The 24364-nt window shown below is 49.3% G+C and overlaps 1 protein-coding gene across 1 annotated transcript in view; it reads right to left on the bottom strand.

Moving 5' to 3' along the window:
- LOC140428376 (Golgi-resident adenosine 3',5'-bisphosphate 3'-phosphatase-like) overlaps window positions 1-24364 on the bottom strand; it is a 65614-nt gene that overhangs the window by 34530 nt on the left and 6720 nt on the right. The window lies entirely within an intron of this gene.

Raw genomic sequence — 24364 nt, 5'->3', positions numbered from 1 at the left:
ATGCTGTTAGGGAGGGAGTTCCAGTATTTTGACACAGTGACAGTGAAGGAGCGGCGATATATTTCCAAGTTAGGGTGGTGAGTGACTTGGAGAGGAACATCCAGGAGGTGGGGTTCCCGTGTACCTGCTGCTCTTGTCCTTATAGATGGTAGTGGTCGTGGGTTTGGAAGACTCAGGAAGCCCAACACCATCCAGGACAATGCAGTGCACTTGATTGCACCCAAGCCACCACCGTAAACATTAACTCGCACCGTCACCGGTGCACAGTGGAAGCTGTGTATATGTCTACAAGATACACTGCAGCAATTAACTTAGCCACCTTTGACAGCACGTTCCAAAGTGAGGCCTCTACTATTTAGCAAGCAGGGGCAGCAAACACATGGGAACACCACCACATGCAGGTCCCTCTCCAAACCACACACTATCCTGAATTTGAAGGAAAGGTGTTACAGATCACAGTTGCTGTGAACCTGGAACGCCTTTCCTAAAAGCACTGTGGGTGTACATCCACTAGATGGATTGCAGCGCTACAAGTAGAAAACTCACCATTACCTTCTAAAGGGCAATTAGCGATGGGCAACAAATGCCGGCTTTTCCAGTGAGGTTCCTATCCATGAGAGAATGAAAAAAGAGAACTGAACTTCAAATCTTGAATATTTCTAATTTCTACCGCTCGAAGCCGAAGGAGGAAAATAACAGCCGTAGAGAAACATGAATAAATTATTTTGGGTAAGGTGCTACAAAGCAAGGACAGCTGAAGATGTCTTGGACCTCACTGTGTCACATCTCCAAACTTAACGCTACACAGCATGGAACTGCAAAAACTTCTAACTGCAAAAAGAAGCACCATCTAGACCCGTTTCAAAAAAATAACTAAAATTAAATTAGAACTGTAAGTTAGACAGTAAAGCCCTATAACATTCATTGGGAAAGTAAAATTGTTCACAAAATAGACTATTTCAGTGGTATGGCATTTTTCAAATATATCTCCAGTATCCATGATCCTCCTTAACAAGACAGCCAGCCAAAACCTCAGTAAGGAACAAGGAAAATACCTTGGTTCAAGATTTTATACTAAAATAACATGCAACATTTGTGTGAGTATTTCCAGTATCTAAATATTCATGAACATTCATTTGGAAAGGTTTGACTTGCACGTCTTATGATGAATTGAAATTTGATCTAAATTAAGTATAGCTTTCTTTTTGGGGGAACATGCCACGTGGGGAGACTGGATGATACCAGCATGCCTGGCCTTCAAATAATTATATTCAGCCTTTATGTTAAACTGCAAGCTGCAGGCACATGCTGGGCATTTGGGGCAGCTCGCTGTCAGATTGGGATTGCAATTTCTGTCCCCTGCATTGCTGGAATGACACTCAGAGAGGTAATGAGTTTTTGAGCAACAAATGGTAAGAGAGGGGGGGGGGTGGGGGGGGCAATTGTGTAAGGGCTAGTCAGATGCTGGCGACAAGAGAATTCCTGTTCCTCCTAGCTACATAGAGTACATTGTTTAAAAAAGACCTGTTTGATGATGGCTCACAGCAGTACTTGAAAGGACTACTGGCTTGGCCGAACGTGGACCAAGTTTTACTGAATTTAGCTGGTCCAATCAAACAGACATTAGGCGCCTCATTTGTACATGCAATGGGAATAATGCCTCTTTCAGGCACAGGCCCTGAAAGTCTCATTGGTACCTATACCTTGGTACCTATACCAATATAGTGGACAGCATGCTACTGGCTCAGAATGTGTGGGCACATGCCAGTTATCATATTGCATTATTTTGCATCCACTTTATGCAACTAAGTGACATGCAGCAACACTGAATTTCTAGGCCAAAGTATATACAAAGATAGGTCCAAAGAAAAACTCTGAAATCCAATAGTTATTCTGATCTCCTAGCAAGTGGAGGGTCCAGATTATGGGCATGATTTAACGGTCATGTTGCAACCGTGTGGATCCGGGCGCACCGGTTAAATCACGGTGGAGGCCAAAATCGGGATCCGTGCAGGGCATGAGTGGGTTTGCAAACTAACCAGCTTGCTCTCGTTGACGGGTTCCGGATCCCGCCCAGAGGTAGCAAGACACCAATTGAGACCAGTTAAGAGCAATCTTCATTTCATTAGCGAGATGAAAGCCCAATCTAACAGATTAACCAGCTCCCCAGCAAGAGGTTGCGTGGGCGCAGTTTACCACTCCTATTAAAAAATGGGAAGATAGCACAATGGCTACTGAGGGGATCTGCTGCTGCCGCAGCACTCGGGGAGCGGGGAGGGAAAACGGGCCTGGGTGGTGGGGGGTTGGGTGCCATAGGTCGGTGGTCATCCCTGGGCTGGGGGGAGGGGGTTGAGGGGCTCTGCGTCTGCAGGGCCTGAAGGCCATCCGCCAATATTGAGCATACCCATAACTGGGGCAACTGCAGTTGCTCCCTGTCTGTCCTACCAAACACTTTCAGGACAGAGCTCTGTTCATGGACATATACTCCCTTTGGCCTCCGGCTGCACAGCTGAAGACTATTGCTCGTAAGGAATTGCCTTGTTAGTTGTAAGAGCACTTCACAAATGCAGGTTGTGTTTGCTGCTTGTTCCTGCTGGTGGCTACCAGTGCCTAGAGCTTCTGTTGCTGTTTCCTTCCTTTTCTGTAGCCGGAAAGAAGGACAATTTTTGCCAAGATACCTGGGTCCTGGAACACCGGGCTCAGGGGGGGGTATAAGTCCAGAAGGTAATCCGGTTTGAAGCAAGAAGATGGTGTGGGACCTGGTGCACGACATTGATCCAAATGGGCCATCTGATGATGCCACTGAAGACATGCTTTTGCAGTTTTCTGATGCTTTTGTTGCTGGTATGGTGAATGCTGCATGTAACTGGAACATCAGGGACCAAGGGGGGGCACAGTGGCTAGCACTGCTGCCTCACAGTGCCAGGGACCCGGCTTCAATTCCGGCCTTGAGTGACTGGAGTTTGTAAATTCTTCCAGTGTCTGCGTGGGTTTCCTCTGCGTGCCCTGGTTTCCTCCCACAGTCCAAAAATGTGCGGTTAGGTGGATTAAACTTGCTAAATTGCCCCTGAGTGTCTAACGTTTAGGTGGGGTTACGGAGGTAGGGTTGGGGATTGGGCCTATGTGGAGTGTTCTTCCAGAGGGTCGGTGCAGACTCAATGGACCAAATGGTCTTCTTCTGCACTGTAGGGAATTCAATGATTCTATGATTACCGTGGGTTAAACACGTTGGAAGTCAACGGTGTTCAACTGCACCTTGAGTGCCATGGTATATGTGGATACCAGGATTTGGTTCCGATGAGATTGGGCCGTGTGGGAGGGCCTACACAGCTGCGGCCCCTGGGTGGAGAATGGTGCTGATACGTGGAACAAATAACACAGATAATTTCCATGACAAAGTTCTGGACATGATAACACATTCTCAGGCTTATGCTCCTTTTCTGTTGAGGAACCTGTGAGGAGTGATACCGTGTGTTTGTTTATTTGTGTGAAAATGGGCTGATATTGCTTTGTATTGGTACCAATGTGGAACGGTGACGTTTCCTTGTTGTTTAATGGTTTGTGTGATATGTGGGATGTTATGTAGTTGATTTTCAAATCATTGTTTGACCATTTAATGATCAAAATATTCTCAAGTGCATTCCCGTGTGTACATGAGCCATGTCTCAGATGAGTGTTATTGCCCAGTATTTCAATCAAACTGTGAGGCCAGGACACTTTGCCTGAACCCTGGTGGTGTCAGCACAACAGAGGCAGCAGCCAACAATTAAACACTCTGGAGCTGGGCTTCAACACTAGAGATATCCCTGCAACCAGAGGGTGAGTATGTGGATCAGGAGAGGGCATCTGAGCATGGTCTCCCTAATGTTCCCAGTAGGACTCTGGGGTCTCGGGGCTTCTGCTGTGGCCAGGAGTGCAGAGCAGGGTCCTGCAGTACAACTGTTCCGGTGGGTAGCACTCAAACAGGTGGGACACGTAAGGGTGGACGGCATCCCTTGCGGTGCTGGTGGCAGCCCAGGCGGTCAGACACCAGGGGCGAAATTCTGCGACCCCCCGCCGGGCTGGCGTGAATCCCGCCCCCGCTGGTTGCCGAAGTCTCCGGCACCGGAGATTCGGCGGGGGCGGGAATCGCGCCGCGCCGGTTGGCGGGCCGCCCCGCGCGATTCTCCGGCCCGGATGGGCCGAAGTCCCGCCGCTAAAATGCCTGTCCCGCCGGCGTAAATTAAACCACCTACCTTACCAGCGGGACAAGGCGGCGCGGGCGGGCTCCGGGGTCTGGTGGGCGTGGGGCGATCTGGCCCCGGGGGGTGCCCTACGGTGGCCTGGCCCGCGATCGGGGCCCACCGATCCGCGGGCGGGCCTGTGCCGTGGGGGCACTCTTTCCCTTCCGCCTCCGCCACGGTCTCCACCATGGCGGAGGCAGAAGAGACTCCCTCCACTGCGAATGCGTGGGAAGCTGTCAGCGGCCGCTGACGCTCCAGCGCATGTGCCGCCTGGAGATGTCATTTCCGCGCCAGCTGGCGGGGCACCAAAGGCCTTTTCCGCCAGCTGGCGGGGCGGAAATTCGTCCGGCGCCGACCTAGCCCCTCAAGGTTGGGGCTCAGCCCCCAAAGATGCGGAGCATTCCACACCTTTGGGGCAGCGCGATGCCCGTCTGATTTGCGCCGTTTTGGGCGCCAGTCGGCGGACATCGCGCCGTTTCCGGAGAATTTCGCCCCAGAGTAGGCTGCAGCACATCGACATAGGATGGAGGCGGCACCCCATGTGCAGGGGGCTGCCGCACACCCTGCAGGCCCGACCGCCCATCAGACCGAGGTGGAACACAGAAGGGGACAGCAGCGACGGCTCAAGGGGTACAGGTGTCGTTGGTCATTCGAGGAGATGACGGACAATGTGTGCCGCAGGGGACTCCATCTCAACAAGGAGACAGTGTGGCACTTGTGCCCTGTTCTCGCAGAGCTGGAGGAGGAGGAGGAAACTCGCTCCCAGTGGCCATGAAAGCCACCACAGCCCTGAACTTTTATGCAATGGGTTCATTGCAGGGCTCGAGCGGCGTCTTGTGCGGCATTTCACAAGCTGCAGCCCACAAGTGTATCTGTGAGGTTGTGGATGCCCTATGTGCCAGACAACTGACTATATTAACTTTTAACTGGACCAAGTCCATCAAGGTGCCCGGACAGCAGGATTCTCCACCACCGCCGGGGTGTCCCAGGTCCAGGAGATAATAGATGGCAAGAATGTCACTTTGCAACGGGGCATCAGGGAGTGCCCTTCATTACCAGGAAGGGGCTCGACTCCCTGAATGTTCAACTCATGTGCCACCACCACCTCCAGATCATGCAGATGTGTGCGTGCTTCCCAGGGAGTGTGCATGAGAGCTACATTCTGGGACACCCGGAGATCCCCGGCATCATCGAGGACCATCCCAGGATGATGAGTTGGCTCTTGAGGGATAAGTGGTACCCGCTGATCTCCTGTCTGATAACGTCAGTGCAGAGGAAGGAGACCAATGCTCTCTCCTTGGCCAACTGCACGATCTCCAGGACCCGTTCCTCATAGGGGGTGAGGATTCTGATTTCCGGAGCCCCATTGCCCGTCTAGAATCTTTACTGCCTGTAATGAGCCAACTTCTCCTGCAGGGCAAAGAGAGAGTTTTGTGAGCAGCATGGTTGATGCATCTATAGTAGGTGGCATGTGTTGGCACTGCACCTGGGCATTGAGGGGTTGTGCTGTTGGGTGCCAAGGTGTGCTGGGGCACAAGCACGGTGATATGCTTTGGGTGGGGGAGGGGTGTTGCTAGGTGCCAGTTGCCAACCTGTTATGAAGAGGGGTGTCGGAGGTCAGGGGGGTAGCAGGTGGGACTAATGCCAGGGGTGGCAGTGTTAACTTACCCTGGCGGCCTGTTGGAGGTTGTTCTTCTTCCGACACTAGACAGCAATCCTCCTAGCCACACCTCCGGAACTGATGTCCGCTGCCAGTACCTCCCAGGTGACACTGGCAGCCTTGTTGCTCGACCTCCAACCCCCTCAGGGAAACAGAGCGTCCCGTCTCACCTCCACGGCATCCAGCAGCCTGACCAGGTTGGCGTCTCCGAAGCGTGGAGCAGGTGTACGTGGTGCCATGGTGGTGAACTGCCTGGGAGTGAGTTCGGAGGGAGCGTTTATGAGAAAGTCCCCCGTGCGAGTGGGAAGCTGCCTGGTGCAGTTCTGGTGAATCAGCTGGCAGGACAGCCAGTTCCACCGTGAAGCTCATGGGGATCATTTTCGGCACTAAGTGCCGTTAAATACGGGCCATGGTCTCGCCGGCTCAGTTGTCAGGAAGCACCTGGCAAGTCACGCCCGACATAACAATTAGAACTTTTCCCATTAAATTGCCCCCTTTGTGGAAGGAGCAAGCAGCAGTGGTGGAAACTGCATTAATGTCCAATTTTTAAAAATTCATTGTTGCCCTGTGAAAGAATGGAAGGTTTACTGAATGGAAGGTTTACTGCAAGTCTATTTAATATGCAAACACCTTTCCATTATCATTTTTAAACCTTTCCCTCTGTGAAAAAAGTGTATACCTCCCTCTCTTGATTAATTTTCTTTCTTCTAATAAAGAAACCGCCTTGAGGTAAAGCTGACTTGGGAATGTCTCACTGATTAAAATTGCCAGCAGTGGTTTATTGCTGCCAAATGAACAGATCTGGAATTTACATTGCTCCCACAGTGACTGATTGGATGGCACTCCCACAGTGTACGAAATACGAGACCTTTATTTTAACTGGCTACAGACAACATGCTGCCACTAACTTAACAGGTTCAGGCAACAAGCCTCCTTTCATTGTCGTTGCTTCACTCAGGTCAGAGTAACTTGCTGTTACATCTTGCTGTTACCAACTTGCTATCCACGTGAACAGCCAATAAAAATAGTGAATTCACTCAAGTCTACAACATGAATTCAAATGAAATAGGTTTTAAATTTTCCAGCACTTGGGGACTTGCTGTGACTACGTTTGCTTCCAGTAAGGAAAATACAATCAATTATCTTAAACTGCAGGTGCAGTATTAATATCGGAGCAACAGATCATAAAGTAGGGGCGGGATTCTGCGGGAATCGACGGGGCGGGCAACTCCGGCGTCATCCCAGCGCATGCACAGAAAGGTTATTTTCCGTGCCGGCTGTTACCCCAGCTGGCGCGGAGGAATAGAGCGCCCCCACGGCACAGGCCCACCCCCGGATCGGTGGGCTCCGATCGCGGGCCAGCCCACCGTGGGGACACCTCCCGGAGCCAGATCCGGGGGGGGGGGGGTCAGAGAATCCCATCCCAGGTATCAATGAAGATGACCACTTCTCCAATCTTAACTAATCTGGCCACAATGAACTAAAGAGAATCTTTATTTTCTTCAATGCAAACTTGAGCTTCCCAGAAATCTACTCCATCTATTCCACAATCTTTGGAAAGAATTATTTGACATAAGTCTTAAATATGACTTCTACTAAGCTGAATCTTTGGGTGGGATTCTCCGACCCCCCGCCGGCTGCCGAATTCTCCGGCTCCGGTTTTCAGGTGGGGGTGGGGATCACGCCGCACCGGTCGGATGCCGCTGGCAGCAGCGCCCCCCCCCCCCCGGCAATTCTCCAGGCCCTGATGGGGCCAAGCGGCTGCCCATTTTCGGCCAGTCCTGCCGGCGTGGATTGGACATGGTCCATCCCGGCGGGACCTGGCTTGGTGGGCGGCTAGGGGAGTCCTCGGGAGGCGCGGGGGGATCCGGCTCCGGGGTGGCCCCACTGTGGCCTGGCCCACGATCGGGGGCCACCGATCTGCGGGCGGGCCTGTGCCGTGGGGGCACTCTTTCCCTCCGCCATGGCCGGCGCGGAGAAGAAACCCCCTGCGCATGCGCCAGAACACGCCGGCAGTTCTGCGCATGCACCAACTCGCGCCGGCCCTTCAGCGCCGGTTGGCGCGGCGCCAACCCTGCCGACGCCTGCCTAGCCCCCAGAAGTGTGGAGGATTCCGCAACTTGCGGGCGTCCCAACGCCGGAGTGGTTCGCGCCGCTTTTGGTGCCGGCGTCAGGCCGTCCCGCCAATTGCGGGTGAATCCCGGCCTTTGTCGTCTTGTCCTACAAGCATTACTTAATGAGTTGTAGTGTTCAGAATTTTAAAAAACTATTGTACACTGACCAAAAGCAGTTGTACTACTCGTTGTTTTTCAAGGTTAAAAAGCCAGTTTTTTCAGTATTTACTCCTGACTAAGTTCTCATGTTAAGGATCAGCCTTATAACTCTTCTCCAACTGCCTTGAGGACTACAGTGCATCCCTTACGTCTCAAGAAAGCAACAGACCCAAAAGTACTCTGACTGGTACACCTTGTAGTTCCTTTGTTCTGTAATTTCCTGAAATGGCAACATGGTTGAATACTGGATTTGCCATATTGGCCGTACTGTGCAGTGAGTGGATAGGTTAAGTATAGAATCCAATATGCCCAGACCTTCCAATTCCCTCAAGTAACCCCACTTTGTTCAGGAACTCTGTGACAGAGGTTTCAAGCAAAATGGGAATTCATCTTTGAGTATGGTCGAACCTGGTAAAGAAAAAAAGCAGGAAAATGGTGGTATTTTTTAGGAAATGCACAAAAGAAATTTAATTTTTAAAAGCCAGTACAGGCTAACTTATAAAGAAAAGCTATGTTTATTTGGCACCATATTTTAGAGAGTCTATTTACACAAGATAGAGCAACATTGCTGCAAAGCAGTTTCATTTCAAACATTGGAAGTGCAGAGTTCCAAAATATTGGAAAAGGAACAGCAGCAGCACGGTGCCACAGTGGTTAGCATTGCTGACTCAGAGCGCCAGGGACCCAGGTTCAATTCCAACAATCACCTTGGCTAGTAATAATAATAAAGTCACTGCCTGTGTGAAGTTTTCACATGCTCCCCATGTCTGCGTGGGTTTCCTCCGGGCGGTCTGGTTTCCTCCCACAGTCCAAAGATGTGTAGGTTAGGTGGATTGGCCATGATAAATTGCTCCTCCATGTCCAAAGGTTAGGCGCGGTTACGGGGGAAGGTCGGGGAAGTGGGCCTAGGTACGGTGCTCTTTCAGGGGATCAGTGCAGATTCGATCGGCCAAAAGGCCTCCTTCTGCACTGTACCGATTCTATTCTATGAAATGGACAGAATCTACAAACATAGTCAGATTAAAGATACTTTCACAGCCCAAATTTCACATCAATGGTCAGGGAAAGTGGCGATGTAACTCTGTAGTAGGAAATGATCATTCGAAGCATTTTCGGAGAGCGAATTCACACCATTGAGTTTGACAAAGTGTGGTATACCACACATTACAAAGAGTCATCCAGACGTTGGCTCCCTTTTCTCTCCACAGGTGCTGTCAAACCTGCTGAGATTTCCGATTTCCAGTATTTTCCGTTTTTGTTTCACATTCCAGCATCCGCAATAATTTGCTTTTATATCTGTGGTATTACACTGCTATCTTAAACTAGTTTCTAAACATGTTGGGCACTTTATAAACTTTACATCGAATTTTTGACTAACATTTCAAGAAAGCAAGCTGTCCAGTCTTGCTCTCAAAGCATTAAAATGTTACCATCAGGGAGCTGTCGTGTTGGGTGTTCTGGTCTACAAACAGGTCCACACGGCTGGAGATGGTGTAACTCTATTTTATTAACAACTCAACTGTAATAACATATTGTAACTTTGGGTACGTGCATTGCCAGCTTATCTGTGGACCCTGTCCTATCACTATCTAGGTGAGGCACTGAGCACATGGTGAACGTCTGAGAGGCAGGCTGTGAGCTCTGTGCTCTGAGCTGGCTGCTGCTAGAAAGGGCTGAACTCTGATGTCCCCTGTCTTTATAGTGCCTGTGCTCTCACTGGTGTTTGGCTGCGATGTTGTGTATGCTGGTTGGTCCTACTGTATGTCCATCAGTGTGTCAGTGTGTGTGTGTGATTGCACCACGATATGCTGATGTATATCATGACATCCCCCCTTTTCGCAAAGAATATGTGCCTACATGAGAATAAATAAAGTGTAGTGAGTGTGCCTGATCATGTGTGTGCATTATTTACATCAATATGTACATGTGGCTATACTATACACCCGGGAAGGTGCCAGGTGCAGAGGAAAACTATGTTACACCAAGAACGAAACAAATGCTATTAACAAACGTGAAAAACTCTTAAACAGTACAGCAGAACAAGTCAGTGAGGAGGCAGGGTATCCGGAACCAGATGAAGGGCACGCCGATTGCAGCGGCAAATGGAGCCATCAGGCAAATGAACCAGAAACGAGCGGGGAGCCACCTGTCTAAGAACCTCAGCGGTTGCCGACCAGCCACCCTCCGGAAGATGTATGCGGTCATGATCTCCAGGCACCAGGGCAGGACGATCAGTCGCCCGAGCATCATGAGCCGCTTTGTGTTGCTCACGCTCTTGTTGCATCCACCGAAGTACTGGAGCACGGTCGAGGTCTGGGACGTGAATGGACGCCACAGTGGCCCTGAGGGTGCGACCCATAAGCAGTTGGGCCGACGATAGGCCCGTGGACAGTGGGGCCGATTAATAGGCCAGCAAGGCGAGGCAGAAGTCAGATCCTTCATCAGCAGCCTTGCAGAGGAGCCTTTTTACAATGTGGACGCCCTTCTTTGCTTTGCCATTTGACTGAGGGTGCAGGTGACTGGACGTCACATGTGCAAAGTTGTATGCACTGGCTTTGGCCATTCCTGATTCGCGAAGCAGGGGCCATTGCCTGACATCACGGTGAGCGGAATGCCATGGCGAGCAAAGGTGTCCTTACAGGCCCAGATAACAGCCGATGATGTGGTGTCGTGCAGGCGTATGACCTCAGGATAGCTGGAAAAGTAGTCGGTGATGATGATGTAGTCCCTGCCGAGCGCATAGAACAGGTCCACGCCCACCTTCGACCAGGGGGACGTGACCAACTCAGGGGCTGAAGGGTCCCCGTGGTTGTGCCGGCTGGAACTGCTGACAGGTGGGGCAATTGAGCACAGTGTTGGCAATGTCTATATTTATTCCCGGCCAGTATACAGCTTCTCGAGCCCTCCGTCGGCACTTCTCAATGCCGAGATGGCCTTCGTGCAGCTGCTCTAAGACAAGCCGGTGCATGCTGTGTGGGATCACAATGCGGTCCAGCTTCAGGAGGACACCATCCACGACTGCCAAGTCATCCCGAATGTTGTAAAACTGTGGGCATTGTCCCTTGAGCCACCCGTTCATCATGTGACGCATCACACGTTGCAGAAGGGGGTCAGCCGCAGTGTCACGGCGAATGTGGGCAAGGCGTTCGGCAATGGCCGGCAGATTGGCAGAAGTGAAGGCTACATGTGCGTCAACTAAAGCATTAGTTAGGCACCATTTAGAATACTGTGAGCAATTTTGGGCCCCACACCTCAGGAAGGACATACTGGCACTGGAGCGGGTCCAGCGGAGATTCACACGGATGATCCCAGGAATGGTAGGCCTAACATACGATGAACGTCTGAGGATCCTGGGATTATATTCATTGGAGTTTAGGAGGTTGAGGGGAGATCTAATAGAAACTTATAAGATAATGAATGGCTTAGATAGGGTGGACGTAGGGAAGTTGTTTCCATTAGCAGGGGAGACTAGGACCCAGGGGCACAGCCTTAGAATAAAAGGGAGTCACTTTAGAACAGAGATGAGGAGAAATTTCTTCAGCCAGAGAGTGGTGGGTCTGTGGAATTCATTGCCACAGAGGGCGGTGGAGGCCGGAACGTTGAGTGTCTTTAAGACAGAAGTTGATAAATTCTTGATTTCTCGAGGAATTGAGGGCTATGGAGAGAGAGCGGGTAAATGGAGTTGAAATCAGCCATGATTGAATGGTGGAGTGGACTCGATGGGCCGAATGGCCTTACTTCCGCTCCTATGTCTTATGGTCTGATGGACTTGGCAAACAAACCCCGCTGGGTCGGACGGAGTGTCAACTGCCCTCGACAGAGTGTCTGCTATGATCAGGTCCTTACCCGGGGTGTATACAAGTTGGAAGTTGTACCTTCGGAGTTTGAGCAGAATGCGCTGGAGGCAAGGGGTCATGTCATTAAGGTCCTTTTGGATGATGCCAACCAGCGGGCGATGGTCGGTCTCCACACTGAACTGGGGAAGGCCATACACATAGTCGTGGAACTTGTCAATGCCAGTCAACAGGCCTCGGCACTCCATCTCAATTTGCGCATAGCGCTGCTCTGTGGGGGTCATGGCACGTGACGCATAGGCGACAGGGGCCCATGATGAGGCGTCATCTCGTTGCAGGAGGACCGCCCCAATGCCGGATTGGCTGGCGTCAGTTGAGATCTTCGTCTCCCTTGCAGGATCGAAGAATGCCAGTACCGGGGCGGTGGTAAGCTTGACCTTGAGCTCCTCCCATTAACGCTGGTGGGTGGGAAGCCACTGGAATTCAGTTGTCTTCCTGACAAGGTGCCGGAGAGCTGTGGTGTGGGAAGCGAGGTTAGGGATGAATTTTCCCAGGAAGTTGACCATTCCTAGAAAGCGTAGCACCGCATTCTTGTATGTGGGCTTCTGCATAGCTGCCACCTTGTCGGCATCCGGCCGCACACCCAACTGGGAGATGTGGTCCCCTAAGAACTTGAGCTCGGTTTGGCCAAAAGAACATTTGGCTCTGTTAAGACGCAGGCCCTGGTCCCGTATCCGTTGAAAGACGCGTTGGAGGCGACTGATATGCTCCTGCGGTGTGGTAGACCAAATAATGATATCGTCCACATAGACGCGCACGCCTTCGATGCCCTCCATCATCTGTTCCATGATGTGATGGAAAACTTCAGAGGCCGATATGATTCCAAATGGCATCCTATTGTAGCAGTAACTGCCAAATAGAGTGTTGAAGGTACACAGCTTCCTGCTGGACTGATCCAATTGAATCTGCCAGAAGCCCTTTGAGGCATCAAGCTTGGTGAATATTTTTGCCCGAGCCATCTCGCACGTGATGGTATAGGGTAATGGCCCCTCATTATATTGCGATTTAAGTCTTTCGGGTCAGTCGAGATCCGGAGCTCGCCGGAAGGCTTCTTGACGCACACCATGGAGCTGACCCATGCAGTTGGCTCCGTCACCCGGGAAAACACTCTTTGGTCCTGAAGGTCCTGCAGCTGCTGTTTGAGGCGGTCCTTGAGGGGTGCTGGGACTCTGTGAGGTGCATGAAAGACCGGGGTGGCATCCTGTTTGAGCAGGATTTTGTATGTGTAGGGCAGTGTACCCATGCCCTCGAAAGCATCCTGGTTGTGAGAGAGGATTGAGTTTAGTTGCGCCCTGAATTCCACGTCTTGGAAGTCAGACGTGCCTTCTGGAGAGAGAGAGTGTACTCGCTGAACGAGGTGGAGGAGTTGCACGCCTGTACGCCTAGCAGAGAGTCCTTTGAAGAGCCCACGATCTCGAAGGGTAGGATGGCTTTACGCGAGTTGTGCTTCACTTTGAGTTGGCACGACCCCGTGGCGGGGATGGCGTTGCCATTATAGTCGACCAGTTGACAGATGGATGGAAAAATTGCTGGTTTGACCCTCAGGGTTTCAAATGCTGACCATGCGAGGAGATTTGCGGAAGCACCAGTGTCCAGGCGGAATGTGAGCTGGGATCGGTTGACCGTCAGGGTGGCACACCACTCATCGTCCGGATCAATGCTGTGCACCGACAGCGGCTGGTGCGTTCGACTCGGGGACAGCTTGTTCTTGTTGATGACAGCAATGCGGAAAGGCTCCCTCTCCTCAGTGTCACTGGTCTGTATGATGTCAGGATCGGACTCGGTGAACGTGGGTAGAATTGCCCGAACATTTCTGCGAGGCTGGTTAAACTGTTACGAGTTGGCAGGCTGAGGTGCTCGACAGCAGGCAGCATTGTGGCCAAGCCTGCCACAGTGTAGGCATTGTCGCGCTTTGGCCGGACATTGCGGCTTTAAATGGGCGGAGCCACAGTTGCCGCTCGTCATGACGTCAGTGCATTTGTTGCGCCACCGCGCATGCGCAGTGCGGTCTTGCGTAGTGCGCGCCTGCACATCGCGTTCCTCCTCTTTTGGCGCATACAAGCGCGGGAGGCCTCGGAAAGGGAGCAAAATGGCCGCCCTCCTCCGGGCCGCGGGCGGGGAGGTACTCGATCGTCTGGACCTGCTCCGCCTCATGGGGCCCCTGCCGCGCCGTTTCAGCCGCCTGGATGCGTGAGTACCGGCTGGTGGCGTTCTCATGCAGGACGCAGGTCTCGATGGCCATCGCTAGGGTGAGTTGCTTGATTCCAAGGAGCTGCTGGTGCAGGGTGTCCGACATGACCCCGAAAACTATCTGGTCGCGTATCATGGAGTCAGAGGTGGGCCCATAGCCGCAGGACTGCGCGAGGATGCGGAGGTGCGTTGAATAAGACTGGAAAGGCTCATCCTTACCCTGCAGGCGCTGCTGGAACAGGTTGTTCTCCATGCTGCAGGATGGCGGATTGCTGATAAGTTGCAGGTAGGTCCCACAGGGGCTAGTATGCTTCCACTCCTGGAACCATGTCGTGTTGGGTGTTCTGGTTTTCAAACAGGTCAACACAGCTGGAGATGGTGTAACTCTATTTTATTAACAACTCAACTGTAATAACATATTGTAACTTTGGATACGTGCATTACCAGCTTATCTATGGACCCTGTCCTATCACTATCTAGGTGAGGCACTGAGCACATGGTGAATGTCTGAGAGGCAGGCTGTGAGCTCTCTGTGCTCTGAGCTGGCTGCTGCTAGAAAGGGCTGAACTCTGGTCTCCCCTGTCTTTACAGTGCGTGTGCTCTCACTGGTGTTTGGCTGCGATGTTGTGTATGCTGGTTGGTCCTACTGTATGTCCATCAGTGTGTCAGTGTGTGTGTGATTGCACCATGATATGCTGATGTATATCATGACAGGAGCCATGAGCATAGGCGCTTAATACACTTTTCTCAAATCTAGTGTGTTCTGCAGCCAAGCAAAAAATATTGTCTTGCTCGTTCCAACTGCAAATGGCACCTCCTGGGAGTGAGACCTCAGCCACTCCAGGAGCAGCATTTCTATTAATGTTAAGACAAGAGTGAGTGATACTACCACCTCCTAAAACAAAGGACACCTACAGAGACTTACAGTAGAGAAGGTGGAAGGGAGACCTCGTCGAGGTGTACAAAATTGAGTGGCATAGATAGGGTAGCTGGGAAGGAATATTTTTTCTTCGTAGAGGAGTCAATAACCAGGAGGCATAAATTTAAGATAAGGAGCAGGAGATTTAGAGGAGATTTAAGGAAATACTTTTTCATCCAGAGGGTAGTCAGAATCTGGAACTCACTGCCAGAAAGGTGGGTAAAACCGGGAACCTTCAACATTTAAGGAGCATTCAGATGAGTAATCGAAATGTCATAGCATACAAGGCTATGGACCAGGTGCTGGAAAATGGGATTAGAAAAGATAGGTGCCTGATGGCCGGCACAGACATGATGGGACGAATGGCCTCTTGCTATGCTGTAAAACTCTATGATTTGGGGGAAAATGTATCCACTCCATGAAATTACATCTTTGAAAACCTCTTCCTTATGTTTTTCTTCCCTTACCCTACATCCCATCCCCTAGTTGCAGCATGAGCCACATCTATAGCTGACTGGTACTTAAGTTTACAGCACCTGGATCAAACTGCAAATCTGCAGTTTAAAACGCAATGTTTTGTGGAGCAGGGGCAGCAGTGACCACATTTTATGAAGCAAAGTGTAAAGCTTTTAAAACTTCAACGCAAGCATTTTCAAACAGGACAATTGACACCACAGTGCACTTATACATCAAGCGAGATCAAACTAGGATTGCTTTCTATGTTTGGACATATTCCTGCAAGTGTGATCGCATAAACTCCCACCTCCAATATGCCTCTCGCATATTGTCAACGCTTTTCCAATTAATAAACAACAAAGTGTTCAAAGGAAATGAAAAATTAAAACTCTTTTTTAATGTCTTCATGGGGTAGCTGTGATCGATGTCCAGGAGATTTAACTCCAACTCCAGAAGACTCAAGGACAATATTGAAAAGTTGGCAACCTTCGATGAATACACATTTTGACAGTCCCTTTCATAATCTTAAAGACAACACAAAGCACTGTGTAATTAATTGAAACATTTTTGAAAGATAGGAAATACAGCAGCACATCTGCACACAGCAAGCTTCCACAAGTAGCAATATGATCATGACCAGATAAACTGATTTTTTGAGGTGTGGTTTGAAGAATCAATATTCACCAGGACACTGAAGGTAATGTCCCTGATGTTTTTACCTACACCCGAGACAGTAGACAGTCTCTGTTTAACATCTCATGCAAAAGGCTGCACATCTGACAATGCAGCACACCCTCTGTACTGATCCTCTTCCAGTGCAACACTCCCTCAGTACTAAACCTCCAAAGATGCAGCATTCTATCAGTCGTAACCATCTTCCAGTGCAGCATTCCCTCAGTATTTGCCCTCATACAGTGTAGCATTGCCTCAGTACTGACCCTCTGGCAGCCCTCTGACAGAGCGTAATTTTTTCATCACTTCCACAATGCAGCAGTCCCTCCAACCGTACAGCATTCCCTCAGTACTAACCCTCAGTTCAGCATCCTCAGTACTGCCCTGTGACAGTGCGGCATTCCCTCAGTACTAACCCTCTCTTAGTACAACATTCTAAGTACTGACCCACAGACTCTTGATGTTGGGCTAACAGGCCCAAAGTTCCCTCTTTTCTCCCTCCCTCCATTCTTAAACATTTTCTAGCTTCCAACCTGCAGGCAGTATTCCAGAATATATAGAAATTTGAAAGATGATCACCAATCCATCAGTTATGTGGCGATCACTCTGGGATGTAGATCATCAGGTCCATGGGATTTATCAACTTTCAACGCCCATTAATTTCTCCAGTACTACTTTTTTACTCACACAAATTTATTTCCGATACTCATCTCACCAAACCCTTGGCCGAATATTTCAGGCAGATCTTTTGAATCTTCCTCCTTGAAGTCAGACAAAGTAGTTGTTTGTTTTTTCTACCATTATAAATTCTCCATTCTCTGTCAGTAGTGGACCAACATTTTCCTTTACTAACCTTTTCCCTTTTACATATCTACAGAAGCTTTTACAATCCAATTTTATATTCCTCGATCGATTAATTTCATTCTATTTTTCTTATCTATTTCACCATTCTCTTTTGCTGAATTTTAATATGCTCCCAATCCTCAGGCCTACTACTTTTTTGGCAACTTTATATGCCTATTCCTTTGATCTGATGGAATCCTTAATCTTTGACATCTCTTGTTAGCCATGATTGAATCACTTTTCTCACTGATGTTTTATACCTTAAAGGAATGTATATTTATTGCAAACAATGTAGTAATTCTTTAAATACTCGCCACTGACTGTCTAGTGTAAGGGTCCTTCCTGTTTATTCCCTTATTTCCCCTTTCTTTTATTTTGCTGTGACATTTTTGATCCACCAATGATTATTGGACATGTCTTTTTAAGGTAAGAAGCCTGAATCTTTAATTCAAGCAGGAAGAATCCAGAATCCATGCTGGTTTAAAACAGAAGCAGTAAACTGGCCAGCATCAGTGACAGAGATATGGGTTGGGACTCCGGTTTGATTGATTTGGCTGGTGGTTACTGAATTGGCCCATAAGGCTGTGCTCTGCCGCATAACAGGTGGTGATTGGATCTGATCCCACAGGAATGATATTCAGAGTACAGGTTTGACTTCAGTTTTGATACTGGCTGGCTGGTGAAGAGATCCAGCTAACTCTCTCCAGAAGGCCACTGTGAGGGAGACGACAATCTTTCCAGGGTGCCCCTGGGTGCTGTTATCTTGAGATTACAGAGATCTGAAGACAAACCACGAACCAAAAGCAAATTTTGAAGTGAAATAGGATGCCTCTTCAGGAAATCCTGTGAGAAATATAACACTCTCCAGGAAGCTGCTAAAAGTTGTGAGTACTGTAGTCTTGAAACCACAGATAACTGAATGAATCCACAGAAAAAGCCTTGAACTGAAGGCCAGGTTTGAAGCAAAGCTGCTAACAGACCACCTTTGGGTATTTTTTATAAGAATTATTGGTCAATTCACTTATGTTGTGACTCGGGAGCACGCGGGGCTGGAATTGACCGTGCACTAGCCCAGGGTGTCATACATTTAATGCAGTTTCCCAATCTACCTCAGCCCACTTGCCCCTCATATGCTGGTAATTTCCTTTATTTAGATTAAAGACCTTAGTTTCGGATTGAACCACATCATTTTCAACCTTCATGTAAAATTCTATCATGTGGGCAGCACGGTAGCACAGTGGTTAGCATTGTTGCTTCACAGCTCCAGGGTCCCAGGTTCGATTCCTGGCTTGGGTCACTGTCTGTGCGGAGTCTGCACATTCTCCCTGTGTCTGCGTGGGTTTCCTTCGGGTGCTCCTGTTTTTATCATAGAATTTACAGTGCAGAAGGAGGCCATTCGGCTCATCGAGTCTGCACCGGCTCTTGGAAAGAGCACCTTACCCAAGGTCAACACCTCCACCCTATCACCATAACCCAGTAACCCCACCCAACACTAAGGGCAATTTGGACACTAAGGGCAATTTATCATGGCCAATCCACCTAACCTGCACATCTTTGGACTGTGGGAGGAAACCGGAGCACCCGGAGGAAACCCACGCACACACGGGGAGGATGTGCAGACTCCGCACAGACAGTTACCCAAGCCGGAATCGAACCTGGGACTCTGGAGCTGTGAAGCAATTGTGCTATCCACAATGATACCGTGCTGCCCCCCCCATGTACATGGTGCATACTGCTAGTGCTGTGCGCCAGTGGTAGAAGTAAATGTTTAAGGTAGTGGATGGGACGCCAATCAAACAGATTGTCCTGGATGGTGTCAAGCTTCTTGCGTCTTGTAGTTACACACATCAAGGCAGGTGGAAAACATTCCATCACACTCATGACTTGAGGCTTGCAAATGGTCAAAAGGCTTTGGGAGTCAGGAGGTGACTTGATGCAGAATTCCCAGCCTCTGGCCTGTGTTTGTAGCCATCATATTTATACAGCAGGTTGAGTTCAGCTTCCTGACAGGGATCGTTAATATTTAAAGTAAAATGCCTGAACACCCCACAATTCATCAACCGATCTATCACACTTTCCTCCCACAAGTCCCGAAAGACGTGTTGTTAGGTAATTTGGACATTCTGAATTTTCGTTCTGTGTACCCGAACAGGCGCTGGAATGTGGCGACTAGGGGCTTTTCACAGTAACTTCATTACAGTGTTAATGTAAGCCTACTTGTGACAATAGAGATTATTATTATTATGTTTTGGTATTCTTCCCTAAAGGTTCCCTCACAACGAGATTATTAATAAGCCCTTTCTTATTGCACACTACTAGATCTAAAATAGCCTGTTCTCCAGTTGGTTCCATAACACACTATTCTAGAAAATCATTGCATATACATTGCCGGAATTCATCCTCCTCATCATTGGTGTTGAACATGTTTACACAGTCTATGTGTAGATTGAGGTCCCCATAGTATTACCTTCACTGCAAGCATCTACTGATTTATGCCATGCCTTTAAGCCATGCCCTATTATTTGGTGGCCAATAAACAATTCCTACCAAAATTTGCTGGCCCTTGCTGTTTCTTAGTTCAACCCAAACTGATTCTACATCTTGATCTTCCGATCTAAGGTCCTTTCTCGCTAATGTGCTGATCTCATCCTTCATCAACAGTGCAACTCCACCTTGTTTTTAGTTTTTCCAACTTTCTCTATGTACCCTTGAACTTTCAATTCCTAGCCTTTGGCAATCTATGTCTCAGAACTGGCTATTAGATCATACCTATTCACTTTTATTCAAGTACCTTGTTGCGAATGCTGCATGCATTCAGGTAGAGTGCTTTTAATTCTGACTACTTTCGCAATCTCCAGCTTTATCGGCTGTCGGGCGTCATGGTAGCACAGTGGTTGGCACTGTTGCTTCACAGCTCCAGGTTCCCAGGTTCGATTCCCGGCTTGGGTCACTGACTGTGCGGAGTCAGCACGTTTTCCCCGTGTTTAAGTGGGTTTCCTCCGGGTGTTCCGGTTTCCTCCCACAGTCCAAAGATTTGACGGTTAGGTGGATTTGCCTTGCTAAATTGTTCTCAGTGTCCAAAAGGGTTAGGTGGGGTTACTGTGTTACGGGGATGGGTGGAGGTGTGGGCTTAAATGGGGTCCTCTTCCCAAGGGCCGGTGCAGGCTCATTGGGCCGAATGGGACCCTTCTGCACTGTAAATTCTATGATCTATGTTGTATTCTAATGTTTGCATGCTCTGTACCTTCCTGACACTCTCTGATATATTTAGTTTAAAGGCATCTCTATTTCCCTAGTTATATGGCTCACCAGACCTCTGGCCCCAGCATGGTGGAAGTGAAGATACAACTCCCAGGTCCCCCAATACTGATGATAGCGCCCCAGGAATCGAAACCCAATTCTCACTCACAGTTCTCCCAGAACAAGGATAGAGTCTCCCTCGTTCTCACAATTCACTCCACCAGCCTCCGTATGCAAAGCATACGCCTTTATCGCCCACTCCAGCGTGAAGCCACTGCCAAACATATCTTCCCTTCACCCCCTCTGTCAGCATTCCGCAGATTCCATTCCCTTCGGGATAATCTAGTCCACTCTTCCACCTACCCAACCCCTCTCCCATCACCCATGGCAACTTCCCGTGCAATCGCAGACGGTGTAACTACTGCCCCTTTACCTCTTCCATGCTTAACATCCCAGACCCAAAACACTCATTCCAGGTTAAGCAGCATTTCACTTGCACCGTTTTCAATTTGGTCGATTGCATCCGCTGCCCCCAATGTGGTCTCCTCTATATCGGAGAGACCAAACGCAGGCTGGGTGATCGCTTTGCTGAGCACTTTCAGTCTGTGCGCATTCAGGACCCTGACCTTCCCGTTGCTTGCCATTTTAACACAAGACCCCACTCCCATGCCCACATGTCTGTCCTTGGCCTGCTGCAATGTCCCAGTGAAGTTCAATGCAAACTGGAGGAAAAACATCTCATCTTCGGGTTAGGCACGCTACTGCCTTCTGATCTCAACATCGAATTCAACAACTTCAGATGATTAGCTCTACCCCATCGCGACCCCTTTGTTTTCATTCCATTTCATTTTAACTGTCTTTTACCTTTTCTTTCTTGTCTTTATTTATATTCCCTACTACTCTTTACCCCGATCTTATCCCTCTTTCCTTACTTTTTCTCCCCTTTGCTTCCTCCTTTCCCTCCCCCCCTTTTTCTCATTTTACCTCTCTCCCACCCATGTCCTCCTCCCCCCACACCTACATCTGTCACAGTTTACCCTCTGATTTTAGTTTCTCTGGCGTTTGGCCTTTCACACCTTTTATTCTCCGGGGACTGCCATTCGCACTCTCTTACCTTGGTTTCTGTGGCTATGACTCATCTTTCATTCTCTTACCCGACAGTATCAATATCTCCCACTTTCTATGCCTTTCAGCTTTAACAAAGGGTCATCTGGACTCGAAACGTCAGCTCTTTTCTGTCCTTACAGATGCTGCCGAACCTGCTGAGATTTTCTAGCATTTTCTCTTTTGTCTCACACACTAATCATTAAGCCATGCATTTAACATTCTAATCTTATTTATCCTACACCAATTTGCTAGTGGCTCAGCTAATAATCCAGGGATTAATACCCTTGAAGTTCTGCTTTTTCATTTAGCTCCTAGCTGCTCAAACTCTCCAAGCAGAAATTCTTCCTTAGTCCCACCTATGTCATCGAAATCAAAGTGGACCATGACAATTGGATTTAACCCCCTCCTCCAACTGCAACTTCCTCTCCAGCAATAACAGGTTTCTTTAGCCCTGGCAGACAACCAAAGACATCTGGACTCATCATAAGACTATAAGACATTGGAGCAGAATTAGTCCATTTGGCCCATCAAGTCTGCTCTGCCACTCAATCATGGCTGATATGTTTCTCATCCCTATTCTCCTGCCTTCTCCCCATAACCTGTGATCCCCTTATTAATCAAGGACCTATTTGTCTCTGCTTTAAGACACTCAGTGACTTGGCCTCCACAGCCTTCGGGAGGAAAGAGTTTCACAGATTGACCAGCCTCTGGCTGAAGAAATTCCTCCTCATCTTAGTTTTAAAGGATTGTCCCTTCAGTCTGAGCCTGCGCCCTCTGGATCTAGTTTTTCCCACGAGTGGAAACATCCTCTCACGTCCACTCTATCTATGCCACTCAGTACCCTGTAAGTTTCAATAAGATCCCTCCCTCATTCTTCTAAACTCCAATGAGTACAGACCCAGTGTCCTCAACTGCCCCTCATATGACAAGCTCTTCATTCCAGGGATCTTATTGTGAACCTCCTCTGGACACTTTCCGAGGTCAGTACCACCTGCCTTAGATACAGGGCCCAAAACTGTTCACAGTACTCCAAATTGGGTCTGACCAGAGCCTGATGCAGCCTTCGACATGCATCCCTGCTCTTGTATTCCAGCCTTCACAGCATGAATGCGAACATTGCATTTGCCTTCCTGACTGTCGACTGAACCTGCATGTTAACCTTAAGAGAATCTTGAACTTGGACTCCTAAGTCCCTTTTTGCTTCAGATTTTCAAAGCCTTTTCCCATTTAGAAAATAGTCTATGCCTCCATTCTTCCTACCAGGTGCATAATCTCATATTGTTCCATACTGTATTCCATCTTTCACTTCTTTGTCCACTCTCCTGGACTGTCTAAGTACTTCTGCAGGCCCCCTGCTTCCTCAATACTACCTGTCCCTCTGCAGTCTTTGTATCATCTGCAAATATCGCAACATGCGCCCGCAGTTCCATCTTCCAGATCATTAATGTATATTGTGAAAAGTTGTGATCCCAACACCGACACATGAGGCACACCACTAGTCACCGGCTGCCATCCTGAAAAAGGCCCCGTTATCACCACTCTCTGCCTTCTGCCAGTCAGCCAATCCTCTATCGATACCAGTATCTTACCCTTAACACCATGGGCCCTTAACCTATTTAACTGCTTCCTATACGGCACCCCGTCGAAGGCCTTCTGGAAATCTAAATAGATCACATCCACTGGTTCTCATTTGTCTAAATTCCTTGTTACTTCCTCAAAGAATTCTAACAGATTTGTCAGACATGACCTCCCTTTGACGAAGCCGTACTGACTCAGTCCTATTTTATCATGCACTTCCAAGTACTCCGCGATCTCATCTTTAATAATGGACTCTAGACTTCCGGTGATGGGGATGTGCTGGGCAGTCGCACATCAGGTGCGTCTCCTCGGAAAGACAAGAAAATAGGCACTTGTAGCTGAAATTATCCCACAAAAACCAGACTAAAACATCCCCTCAGCCTCAGCAATATGAAGAACAACAAGGATGCCAGGAAGCAGCAGTTCCAGAACCGCAGAGACATTAGAAACGGCGGCAAACGACAGGAGCGGTGAGCGAGTGGGTCAGTGGACCCAGAAGGTGAGGCGTTCCCAGCCACACCTGAGAGAGGGAGACCAGAGACCTGAAAAACAAGCCCCGGGACTGTACGGCCTCGGTCTGAACCGGGGAACTATTTTACAGAAAAGAGGGAACGAGTGCAGGACGGAGTGAGGAGGAGATAGAGGGGAAACTGACAAAGCGGATGTAGAAGGGGGTCAGACCGACCCGAGGAGGGGGGCCACCACACACTAGGAAAGCTAGCGCCAGGAGGTATAAGTGAGAGGAGGGGCCGCGGCAGCGCATCTCCCATCGAGGATAGAGCGCCTGGCGAGGGGGGGCACACCACCAAGGGGGGGGCAGGCAGGGGGGATAGAGGGGGGACAACAGTGGGGTGAGGGTAGAAGAAGGAGGGGGAAACAAAACTGCAGGGGGAACAAAATGGCAGGGGGAAGGGCTCTAGATTGGCTTCGACAAGTCACTTGTGGAAACGTGGAACAAGGTGACACCGCAAGCAGCCACTTTGGAGGGACCCTGAACAAAGGGAAACCCAAGAATTCAGGGGCTTACCCATATGGTCTACACACAGCTGGTAGCCATGTTGGGTGACCCTGGACAAAGGGAAACGCCGGAGCACAGGGGCCTGGTTTCATGGTGAGTACGGTGACCGTGGCGTTTTTGGATGGCCTCCTAACAAAGGGCAACTCCGGAGTGCAGGGGCACATCCACAAGGTAAGTATGGTTGATCCCGCAGGAGGTGGGGGTGGGGGGGCAAAAAAAAAACATCAGAATAGTCTGGGGATTTAATGGCCCAGAGAAAAGATCCAGAGTCTTTGCCCACCTGAAAAGTATGAAAGCCAACATGGCCTTCTTTGACGTTAAATGATGCACA

Source organism: Scyliorhinus torazame, chromosome 8 (assembly GCF_047496885.1).
Source record: "Scyliorhinus torazame isolate Kashiwa2021f chromosome 8, sScyTor2.1, whole genome shotgun sequence".
Taxonomy (NCBI): Eukaryota; Metazoa; Chordata; class Chondrichthyes; order Carcharhiniformes; family Scyliorhinidae; genus Scyliorhinus; species Scyliorhinus torazame.
The sequence above is the reverse complement of the archived record's forward strand: the minus strand, read 5'-3'. Positions and strand labels throughout refer to the sequence as shown.